General features: G+C 44.3%; 1 protein-coding gene across 2 annotated transcripts in view; it reads right to left on the minus strand.

Annotated features, from left to right (window-relative positions):
• IBTK (inhibitor of Bruton tyrosine kinase) overlaps positions 1 to 12,012 on the minus strand; it is an 876,521-nt gene that overhangs the window by 819,607 nt on the left and 44,902 nt on the right. The gene's annotated exons all lie outside the window — the stretch shown is intronic.

Genomic DNA, 12,012 nt, shown 5'->3' on the forward strand with positions numbered 1-12,012 from the left:
TGTTGGGACTATGTGTGAATACCTGCCTTGTGGGGACTAAACGTTCCCAATGTTTTTAAAATACACTAATAACAGAAAAATGTTAAGAAAAAATTCAGGATACAGGATCCTGCTTAAAATTTGCAAATATATTGTTATTTAATCGCGCGCACAGCACCATCCTTGTGGGGACTTGAACATGTGCTACCATCCTTGTGGGGACTTAGTCTGTACCACTATTTGTGATTGAATACAGTTGAAGGCACACGGCTAAATGTTTATTTTATCAACAATATGCACAAACAACATTATCATCTATTCATATATGAATCGCTGCATATATACTAGGGGTATACATTAAAGACAGATTCTGTTAATGTGCCAGAAAATATCATATCAAGCTTAAAGAAAGACACTTAATGCTGTATTTAACCTATTTATAAGTGCTTAAAATCTTTGGAGATAAGGAAACAAATAAATAAATTAACATATGGAACCAAGGAATATAGTCAGTGGAAACCAGAGCTTGATTAGCTGCTTACATTTAAGCCAAAATAGATGTTCAAGTCCCCACAGAGATAGTGGGTGAAGATCATTGTGTTTAAGTCTCCATAGAAATAGTGTGTACATTCAAAGCTTAAATCTCATTATAAAGACTGTGAAGCTAATGATGTTCAAGTCCACACAGAGGATGGGAGTAATTTTAGGAATGCTCAAGTCCCCACAGAGTTGGTGTGTTATCATAGAGATGTTAAAGTCCCCACAGAGATGGTGTGTTCTTACACTGTTATTTAAGTCCCCACAAAGATAGTGTGTTATTATAGTGATGTTTAAGTCTCCACAGAGATAGTACACGAAAGTGATTGTGTTTAAGTCCTCCTTAAAATAGGGCGCAATTCACAAAGGTAAACTTGGGCAAAAAGTTTAACTTTACTACTTTTCAGTATTCACAAACGTTAATTTAGACCAAAAGTCTAACTTTCCTACTTTTCAATATTCACAAAGCCCCATACAGAGAATGTGAAGCTGATGATCAAGTCGAAGCAAACACAAGGAGATGATGGACAGAGTGCTGAAACTTTCCAGTCACTCACCCCCAGTCACAGATCTGGGTTGAAACCATCATCGTTCTTTAGCTCACTTCGTCACCCCAGTTCAGACCCAGCTAAATGCAAATCAGCCTTGACCCTGTGCCTCGTGGCACCCCCTTGTGATCCAAGTCAAAACGGAGCTTGCGTTTAAATACAGGAATGCTCAAGTCCCCACAGAGATGGTATGTTTTATGGTGATGTTCAAGTCCCCACAAAGATAGTGTTTTAATATAGTTTTTTGAAGCCCCCACAAAGATAGTGTGTTATTATAGCGATGTTTAAGTCCTCCCAGAGATAGTGCATGAAGATGATTGTGTTTAAGTCTTCATTAAAATAGGGCCTGATTCACAAAGGTAAACTTAGACAAAAAATCTAACTTTTCTACTTTTCAGTTTCATAAATGTAAACTTAGACCAAAAGTGTAACTTGATTATTTTTCAGTATTCCAAAGCCCCATAAAGAGAACGCAAAGCTGATGATGCTCAAGCCAAAAACAGAGCTTGCGTTTAATTACAGGAATGCTTTAGTCCACACTGAGATGGTGTGTGACTATAGTATTACCACGGTCGCCAAGGAGAATGTGTGTGATTATAGACACGCCCAGGTCCCCACAGAGATGGTGTGTGATTATAGACACTCCCAGGTCCCCACAGAGATGGTGTGTGATTATAGACACTGCCAGGTCCCCACAGAGATAGTGTGTGATTATAGACATGCCCAGGTCCCCAAAGAGATGGTGTGTGATTATAGAGATGCCCAGGTCCCAACAGAGATGATGTGTGACTATAGTATTACCACGGTTGCAAAAGAGAATGTGTGTGATCATAGACATTTTGAGAAATACATTTTCATGCTGAATCATTGAAAATTAGGTGGTAGAGCTGTGTAATGTTAGGCTAAGGAAGTTAAGACAGAGGCAGGTTCAGATTATTGCTTTGTTGAAAGACAAATGTGCCATTATCTTTGTCCCAAATACTAAAAGTCAATTTTTACCCTTTAAAGATTTACTCCACTCATGGATATTCTCCCGATATGATTTTTGCAGATTGATGGTTATATAATCTGGTTTGGAGGACGTTGTCCCCAATCTACTCTCTATGCACATCGGCAAAAAGTATTCAATTAAAAGTTGTAACCCTCTGAGGGTTTTTGAGGCAAGCAGTGTATCTTTCGCAAACAATAACAGAGAGACTTTGCTATCTGCATGTATTGGAGATGCATTAGCATGAACTATGCAATTAAATCATATAAATAAAAAGAAAATAATAGAGTAAGCATGTATACCTGTCGCACGCCTTTATTCATGGCGCTTCATTCTGCCAGTTAACCCTGACTAGCCCTCCACACTTGGACATAACTGTCATTGAGTAGGCAGATTAATGTTGATATGTTACTAGGGACCCCCACTCTCTCCATAACTGACCAGAGTTTTGTTTGTGGGACTAGCTCAAATGCAGGTTTTAGGTTTCAAAACACTACACCACCCTATTATACTCTGCAACACATCTCTCCACTCTACAACACTCTTCTCTACACTATGACATTCTACACTTGTCCACTATACAACACTCTATTCCACTGCTACACTCTATTTCACTCTATGCCACTATACAAAACTATACTCCACTGTACAACACTATACAACTCCAGCTAGGCCACTCCACACTTCTTTACTTCACTGTACTCAATGAGACACTATTGCACTCTACTTCATTGTACTTCACTACTCCACTCTACACCACTTATGCAACTCTACTTGACGACACTGTATGCCACTTTACTCTATCACAATGTACGACACTCTACTTGGGCAGAAACTGCGGGCGGGCCGATTGCAGACAAGGCCTGGGAAAATATTCTAGAACATCCCAAGAGAGTCTCCCGAAACGCCAAACTTAAGTTCATACAAACTATGGTTCTCCACAGATCTTACTTAACCCCGAAGAGGATAAAGTGCATGTTCCCAGAGGCCCAGAACTGTTGCCCGAGATGCAAGGCGAAGGACGCTGGCTTTGTGCACATGTTATGGGAATGCCCGCACCTCAGGGACTATTGGGGTCAGATCCGGAATACGCTCATAGAAATCCCACACCTCACAATAACAGACAACATATTAAGAGTGCCTTTTGGGCTTGCACAAGCGCGCTAAAAACCAGAAAGTTAACTTGCGTTTTCTGGACCTAGCGATAATATTGGCTATCAGAGTGATTACTATGAGATGGAGCCCCACACTACACATTTGGCATGAGGAGGTGGTTAGATGGGGTAGTGCCGAGAGCGAGGCACTCAGACGGGAGGAGACGCGAGTACTGAGAAAACGCCCTATCTCCTTGGACTGGGACACTATGCTAGAAGAATTTACACAACTAGACATCCCAATTGCATTTGTTGACCCTCACCTTATAAATACTTACAACAATGATTGCATAGTTAGTGGCAGCTAGAACAAATTACACACAATGATCCAAGGTACATTGGAAATACAGGTCAGAGACCATTGATAACTCAAGGTGGTGAGATGCAATGGAAGACAGAACGCAGACGGACCAGGTAGGGGAGGGGGGGAGAGGGTAGTTACTACAGGTTAAGGCTTGAAAGTACAGATGCAAGACAAGGCTCCTTTAAGACATTAGTAAATATTGTAGCCAAATCCATATGTTCGTTTCATTAAAATATATATTTCATAATGTGTAATGCTGGATACCATGATTTGAGGTTTGTAAACATAATTAAGGAGCAGGACGGGATAACGGCCAACAAAAATGAAAATGCCAATGTTACTTGAAAAGGTGTATTGTATTCTGACTGAAGGCTCAACAAAGTTTGTTACAAAACAAAATGTACAACACTCTACTCCACTCTACAGCACTCTCCTCCAATGTATTCCACTCCACTTTACCCCACACTACCACACTATATAACAATCCACTCTACAGCACCACACTTTGTCACTCCACTCTATGACAGTCCACTTTATGACACTCTCCTGCACTCTACTCACCACTACTCTACACCACTCCACTCTATGGCACTTCACTTCATGCCCCTACACCGTATGCCATGTCACTCTATAACACGCCACTCTACTCTACTATATGGCATACCACTCTACTCAGCTCCACTCTACTCTGACACACCAATGCACTCTACTCCACTTCTCTCTACTCTACAACACACCCCTCCATTCAATCTACTCCACTCTATGTCACTCCACTCTATGCTACCTCACTGTACACTATTCCACTCTATGCCATTCCACTCTAGTCCACACTACCACATTGTACGACACTTCAGTCTGCAGCACTCTACAACAATCCACTGCATGACACTCTCCTCCGGTCTACTCTACGCCACTACACTGTATGACAGGCAACTCTATGGCGCAAAACTCCATCTAATGTACGACATGCCACTCCAGTCTTCTCAACGGCATGCCACTCTATGCCACTCCATGCCACTCCATCTAAACCTTTATGTTACATGCTACTCTACGCCACTCCACTGTTCACCACTCCGCTGTACGCTATTCCACTCTACGCCACTGCATGCTACTCCACTTGTATGACAGACCACTGTATAATACTCTCCTCCAACCTACTCTACGCCATAGTGGCACCAGAGATGAAGGAGGTGAAAATCTCCCTGCAGTCTAGTCCAACTCCAAGCATAGAGCATAAGGAAGCAGTTATGATTAGTGCAGCAGGTACAGCGGCACTGGGCAGGGTGAAGAGCCAACAAAAGCCTGATCTTGACATTAGAAATTAGGGCCCTGCTACTGTATCGTAGTGTACAGTGATTCATGTGGGGTGCCGAAGCATATTTTTGGACAGGTAGCATACTGAACCATGAGGGTGTGCGAGGCTGGCAGAGGATGTATTTATTATCATTCTATATGGGAAGTGTTTTGATTTCATGGGTGAGTGACCAGAGAGGTGCTCTTTTCTTGTCTTGGGGCATAGTGCATATCAAAGGAGCTGGATCCGTGAGAGATCGGCACGCAAATTATAACATAGTTAGAACTAAAGTAAATAGGCAGCACTCGTCTAGTCAGGTGGACAGCAGAGTGATGTGTGCAAATACACTATAGGGATACACAGGGAAAGCCTAGTAATCCTTTTGGCAACGTCTGCAAAGCAGAGATACTGTCAAGTGTGTAAAATGATAGCGTGTACAAAATTTGCTTAGTTTGGTTTTGTTTAGTTATGCAAATGTTCAGGAAAATTATGCGAAATCATATAAAATTACACAAATGCAAAATACATTATTTAGTGCTATATTTGAGCACGAAATGAGTTTTGCAATTTTGCAGTAAAAACATAGCACGAAAAAACATAAGTGGCAAAAGGAAAAGGCTCTCATGTTCTGCACATTTGTATGAGTCCCATGCATTTGTGATAAACTTTTGCCACAAATGCCACATACTTATGTGAGGTGGCACTGGAATTTTTATATCAAATCAAAAATCTTTATTCGATTCAAAGAATCATAAAAGCTTATAAAACAAATCTGTGTACATTTTGGGCCCGATTCACAAAACTAACTTGAGACAAAATCCTAAACTTACTATTTTTGGTATTCACAGAATGCCACTTACTACTTTTGGTACTCACAGAATGCACTTACTACTTTTGGTATTCACAGAATGGATTTCCGACTACTAACTTTACGTTCGCACTCAGGTCGGAGATTCCGGCCCAGAGGCGGAGCTTCTGACCTGGAGGTGGAGCTTAAGACCCAGAGGCAGAGCTTCCGTCTGGAGGTGGGGATTCCGGCCGGTGGCGAAGATTTAGCCATGGCCGGAACCTCCGCCTCCGGGCCGGAACCTCCGCCTCCGGGCCGGAACCTCCGCCTCCGGGCCGGAACCTCCGGCTCGAGTGCGGACATAAAGTTAGTAGTTGGAAATCCATTCTGTGAATACCAAAAGTAGTATAAGTTTAGGAATTTGTCTTAAGTGAGTTCTGTGAATCAGACCCATTGTAATTTACATTCATCTAAATATAAACATAAAAATGTGTTTTATTTACAAGGGTCTAAAATGCAAGACATATACGCTTTTTACATTTTTTCCTTTTAGTCTTGACCCCTATTGTACTTGATTTAATTACAGTTCTTGCCAATACAGTACAAAGATAACTATTCAATTAGCGTGAGCGGACCAATTTGGGCTCCACTACTGCTGGAAGTGTTTGATGATTCAATCTAAAACCATTAAAAAGTTAGAAATACATACAAAATTCTAAAAATCAATTAAACCCATTCTTATATCTTATATGACTGACAGCTAACAAAAATTTGCTAACGCCAAGTATAATAAATTGGCCACTGTCAGATTTTAAAATTCTAAGCGACTCTAAGTAGCTCCTGATGTTCAAACTTCTGCACAGGAGCTTACGTCTGGGGGTAGTATATACTGCGCAAAAGGATAGAACATGCGCAATATCCTCATTAGCACCTAATGTAAACAGTGAGCATTTAGGATCACTAGCCATCAGTTGAGGTTTTGCCCATTTAGCTGTAAATTTCATATAGAGAGACTTTGCCAGTTGGGTTCAATCTCTTCTAAAAAGGGCTCAAAGCTCTCAGTCAGTTTAAAAATCAAAAATTAAATAGTCAGTCTCCCCAACTCAGGATTTAAAGTGACTATGTGCGTTATGAATACCCAGTATATAGATTTGATCTCTCTCTTTGAATCATGGGTCAGCAAGCTCGGGGTTGCCCAGTAGCAGCTCAAACCTAAGTTGATGAGCCATTTACGGATGTGGGCCAACCAGGGAAGAGTGACAAATACATCCAAATGCAGTAGCTCCCTCAAGGACTGCCTGTAAGTCTCTAATTCCTCGGTTGTCCAAATTCTGATCCAATAGGCCAATAGCCTCCATGCAGCAAGATATCCTATTCTTTTTATCCCAATTTCATGTGTAAGAAAGATCATCAGGGTGTTTTTGGGCAAACGTGTAAGCATTCTCATGATTTTGTTTTCCCCAATTATGAGAGGTTGAAGATTTTCTCCTCCCATAGCTCAGATCCATAAAGTGTAGCTGATTGAGCTCTAGCTTTATAAACTTATAATGCGGGAGTAATTGCCTTTGATGAGGTAGAGTGCTGTTTCTTCACTACAGGAATAGAGTTCTGCATTAGGATTATATTTGACTTTTTATGGAATTTTTAAAACAACTGTAGCATGAAATTCTAGAAATTACATGACTCAAGCAGCTTCATTTAAATTTCAACCGGGTCTCAATATTATGCCAAATGGTAATGATGGAAGTTGGTGCTTTGAGAAGTAGCCATCCACTTTTATTTTTTAAAGGCGGAGATACTGCCTACTAATATACAATTATATGTCATTGACGATAGAGAAGAACACAATGAGGTGAAAAAAACAGTGTGTATGCGTAATTGGGTGGCAAGATAATTTTTAAGGTTGAGGGTGGGTGTGAGTTTTTAGGGGGAAAGGGAAATTTTATAGTTAAGGGTGGGTATGGGTTTTTCTGTGATAAGGAATTTTTAGGGTTTTGGATGGTTATGGGTTTTTGGTTGTAAGGTTTAGGGTGGGTATGTGTTATTGGGTGGCAAGGGAATCTCTGGGGATTAGGGTGGGTATTAACTTTTGGTGGTAAGGTATTTTTTAGTGGTTAGGGTAAGTATAGGTTTGTGGGTGATAAGGGCTTTTTAAGGTTTAGAGTGGGTATGGCTTTTTGGGCGGCACAGGAATTTGTAGGGTTTAGGGTGGCGATGGGTTTTTGGGTGGTAAGAGATTTCTTATGTTTTAGGTTGGCTATGGGTTTTCAGGTAATATGGGTTTTTTTAGGTTTTAGGGTGCATATGGGTTTTTAAGTGGCGAGGGACTTTCTAGGGTTTATGGTGGGTATGGGTTTTTGGGTGGCGAGGAAATATTTTGCTTTTGGGTGGCAATGGAACTTTTAGGGTTTAGGGTGGGTATGGGTTTTTAGTGGCAAGGTATTTATTAGGGTTGAGGGTGAGTATAGTTTTTAGGGCTCGGACTCCTCCCCCTGGGGGAGGAGTTAGAGAACTAATGTTAAAGGAGAAAAAAAAGAAGAAGAGGGCCTTGGAGAGAGAAATTCCAGACATTCCTTAGCGTTTTCTGGCATCTGGTCAGTGATTCGTCTTCCCTGTGCTGTGTATGTAGTAGCCTTGAAGTGATAGGCTGTAAGTAATGTACGCGTGCCCGATGTGGCATTTTGTGTGCGAGAGCGAGCATGGCAGAGTGATTAATCTTAATTACGAGCAGTCAGAGTGCCCGTGTAATGCAAGCCAGATGATGCGAACGCGTTCACAGCGGTGAGCGCGTTCAATGTTAAATGACGAGAGGCAGCAGGCGACGCTCACAGAAGATGACTCATACATGCTCGTCCACACTGTAGTTCTTGTTTTAAGTTGCTACGGGGTGTCTTTTTTCTGCCTCTGCGTGACAGTTTGTAAGAATAATGAGCGATGGTGTGCTGACTGTTTATTTTTAGGGTCTGGGAAGGGGAGTGTGTCCGTCCGTTGTTTGAATGTGTGTAGGTTTCAGTTCAATGATCTAGAACACGGAGGAGAGAGACGTTGTCTACGTAATCAGATTTTTAAAAACTTCACTGCCCCACAGTTTCTAGAACAGGCTGTTGACTGCAAGACTGATGCACATTCCCAGACTTCCGTAATTTCTAATGAACTTTAGGCATTTTGAACTTTCTGAACCCTGTCTGATGCAGCCACTTCACTAATACATAACAGAACAGGCACAGTTTCCCTCGCTGCTGTATAACCGCCAAATGGTTCCAAGCCCATACAGTCCATGGCCTCTCTGGAAAGGTTTCCAGGTGGATGCTAGTTCGCTGAGGGAAAAAGTTGGAAGCGCCTATTAACTGAAAGACCGGCAAGGCAACAAGGAACGGCAATGGCCGTGAGTGTGACAGTGGAGGAGGATGAGCGGCGGACATGGTATGGGCACACAAAGTGAACTAGACGGCTAGAGTGAAGTCACCTCACATGCGTGCATAGAATATATTCTTTGAGATTTAGGAACGCGTGCTGCTTGGCGAGTTGTGCTGGTGGAAGCTGTGCACAGCGCGAACAGGGCTACCCGCCCAAGGATGTGCATAGTGTAACTCGTTTCTGCACCCGTGGCAGTGCTTGCATCCAGGGTCATAGGGTCACTTTCTATGGGTCCGTCACCTGAGCAGCCCCAGATCGTTTTCAGTCCCGCTTCTTATAGCCCCTTTAACGTGATTCCCCCCTTGCTGACATATGTTTATATTTCTTACCAGGTCTAGTTTTATTATTTATTTTAATCCCAAAGCACGTGTTTGAGGCTGCACTGTTTATGGTGGTCTTGAAAAGCCTGGCAGACTCCGAGATAAAAGGGAGTGGGGGGCTGCTTCTGCAGATGGAAACAGTGATAACTCACTGAAAGAGGCCAGGGTGGGATTTGCAAAGCAGGCGCCCTGTAATAGAATTCTCCATAATCTATTATCTCAACAGGACACCCAGAGACCTATTTCAAGAGATGCTGCCTCCTTCTGCGGCCCTTTCAGTTACCCTAATGCGTTATTAACCGAGAGGAAAGTCCAAATGCACAATTGCAATTTTACACTTCTGGGGGCCACGTATTTCCATTTTTTTGTCGCAAGCACGTGCTGCTATTTACGTTCTATTTCTCCTTAAAGAAAGTACTTTGTGGGGCGGCGACAGAGTATACCCCAGCGGTGGGAATGAGAGGGAATTTGGGATCGACCCCAGCACCTCATTGCCATTCCCGCACATACTTAAAACTATAGTTCCTCGAATTGATTGTTAGCAGCACTTGAAGTGTTCCCTCTGACTCAATGTTGGTCGACTTTTGAAACTGTTTAAAGAGAACAACAGAAGCTTAAAGAGAACAGCAATGGATAGGGAGGAGCTATTGTAGTAAACACAGTGGGCAGTGCAAGAGGGGCAAGGAAGCACTATTTGACTGGGTCATCTCGTTGTAGGGGGGGGGGGGGTGCTTTAAACCGAGCACGGGGCAGGAGAATGGGACGGGGGCACACCTTAATGCCTTTGCAGGGCCATTGTAGGATCACAGCGTGCCCTCTGCCGACACGTGTTGGGCGGTGACCTTCTCTGGGGCGTCGCATATAATCGACTGTGCAGGTACTTTGGGAGGGGGGGGCTCTCTGGTGTTAAAAGAAACGTGTTATTCTGTAAACACACCACACACGGACACCCCAGAAAAAGAACGATTCGTGTATTTCCTTCCTTTAGTGACTGCAGAGTGAGAACCATGCACTTTAATCCCCAACTGGAAAATGGTTAAAACAATTGTCGACCTATTTATATTTTGGCATTGTATCGGGCACAAACACCACCAGCCGTCAGTGCAGGCTTCCACCAGGTACACACCACCAGACGTCAGTGCACACTTTCAACAAACACACACACACACACCACCAGCCGTCAGTGCACGCTTTCACCAAGCACACACACCATCAGCCATCTGTGCACACTTTTACCAGGCACACACAGACCACCAGCCGTCACAGTGCATGCTTCCACCAGGCACACACACCTCCAGCCAGCAGTGCATGCTTCCACCAGGCACACACACCACCAGCCATCAGTGCACAATTTCTACGAACACACGCACCACCAGCCATCAGTGCACACATCAATTGTTAACGCATCCACAATTAAGTATTGTAGCAGGGTGTCCAGGGCCAGCAGTGTGTGTGTGCAGGGTGAGCAGAGTGTGAGTATGCAGAGTGAGCAGAGTGTGAGTATGCAGAGTGTGAGTATGCAGAGTGTGAGTATGCAGAGTGAGCAGAGTGCGAGTATGCAGGGTGAGCAGAGTGTGAGTATGCAGGGTGAGCAGAGTGTGAGTATGCAGGGTGAGCAGAGTGTGAGTATGCAGGGTGATCAGTATGCGAGTATACAGGGTGATCAGTATGTGGGTGTCCAGGGCCAGGAGTGTGTGAGTGTGCAGGGTCAGGAGTGTGTGAGTGTGCAGGGTCAGCAGTGTGTGAGCATGCAGGGTGAGCAGTACGTTGGTGTCCAGGGCCAGCAGTGTGTCAGTGTGCAGGGTCAGCAGTGTGTGAGTATGCAGGGTGAGCAGAGTATGCAGGGTGAGCAGAGTGTGAGTATGCAGGGTGAGCAGTGTGTGAGTATGCAGGGTGATCAGTATGCGAGTATACAGGGTGACCAGTATGTGGGTGTCCAGGGCCAGCAGTGTGTGAGTGTGCAGGGCGAGCAGAGTGTGAGTGTGCAGGGTGAGCAGAGTGCGAGTATGCAGGGTGAGCAGAGTGCGAGTATGCAGGGTGAGCAGAGTGCGAGTATGCAGGGTGAGCAGAGTGCGAGTATGCAGGGTGAGCAGAGTGCGAGTATGCAGGGTGAGCAGAGTGCGAGTATGCAGGGTGAGCAGAGTGCGAGTATGCAGGGTGAGCAGAGTGCGAGTATGCAGGGTGAGCAGAGTGCGAGTATGCAGGGTGAGCAGAGTGCGAGTATGCAGGGTGAGCAGAGTGCGAGTATGCAGGGTGAGCAGAGTGTGAGTATGCAGGGTGAGCAGAGTGTGAGTATGCAGGGTGATCAGTATGTAAGTATGCAGGGTGATCAGTATGTGGGTGTCCAGGGCCAGGAGTGTGTGAGTGTGCAGGGTCAGCAGTGTGTGAGCATGCAGGGTGAGCAGTACGTTGGTGTCCAGGGCCGGCAGTGTGTCAGTGTGCAGGGTCAGCAGTGTGTGAGTATGCAGGGTGATCAGTATACGAGTATACAGGGTGATCAGTATACGGGTGTCCAGGGCCAGCAGTGTGTCAGTGTGCAGGGTCAGCAGTGTGTGAGTATGCAGGGTGAGCAGAGTGCGAGTATGCAGGGTGAGCAGAGTGCGAGTATGCAGGGTGAGCAGAGTGCGAGTATGCAGGGTGAGCAGAGTGCGAGTATGCAGGGTGAGCAGAGTGCGAGTATGCAG

The sequence above is a fragment of the Lissotriton helveticus genome, chromosome 6 (genome assembly GCF_964261635.1).
Source record: "Lissotriton helveticus chromosome 6, aLisHel1.1, whole genome shotgun sequence".
Taxonomy (NCBI): domain Eukaryota; kingdom Metazoa; phylum Chordata; class Amphibia; order Caudata; family Salamandridae; genus Lissotriton; species Lissotriton helveticus.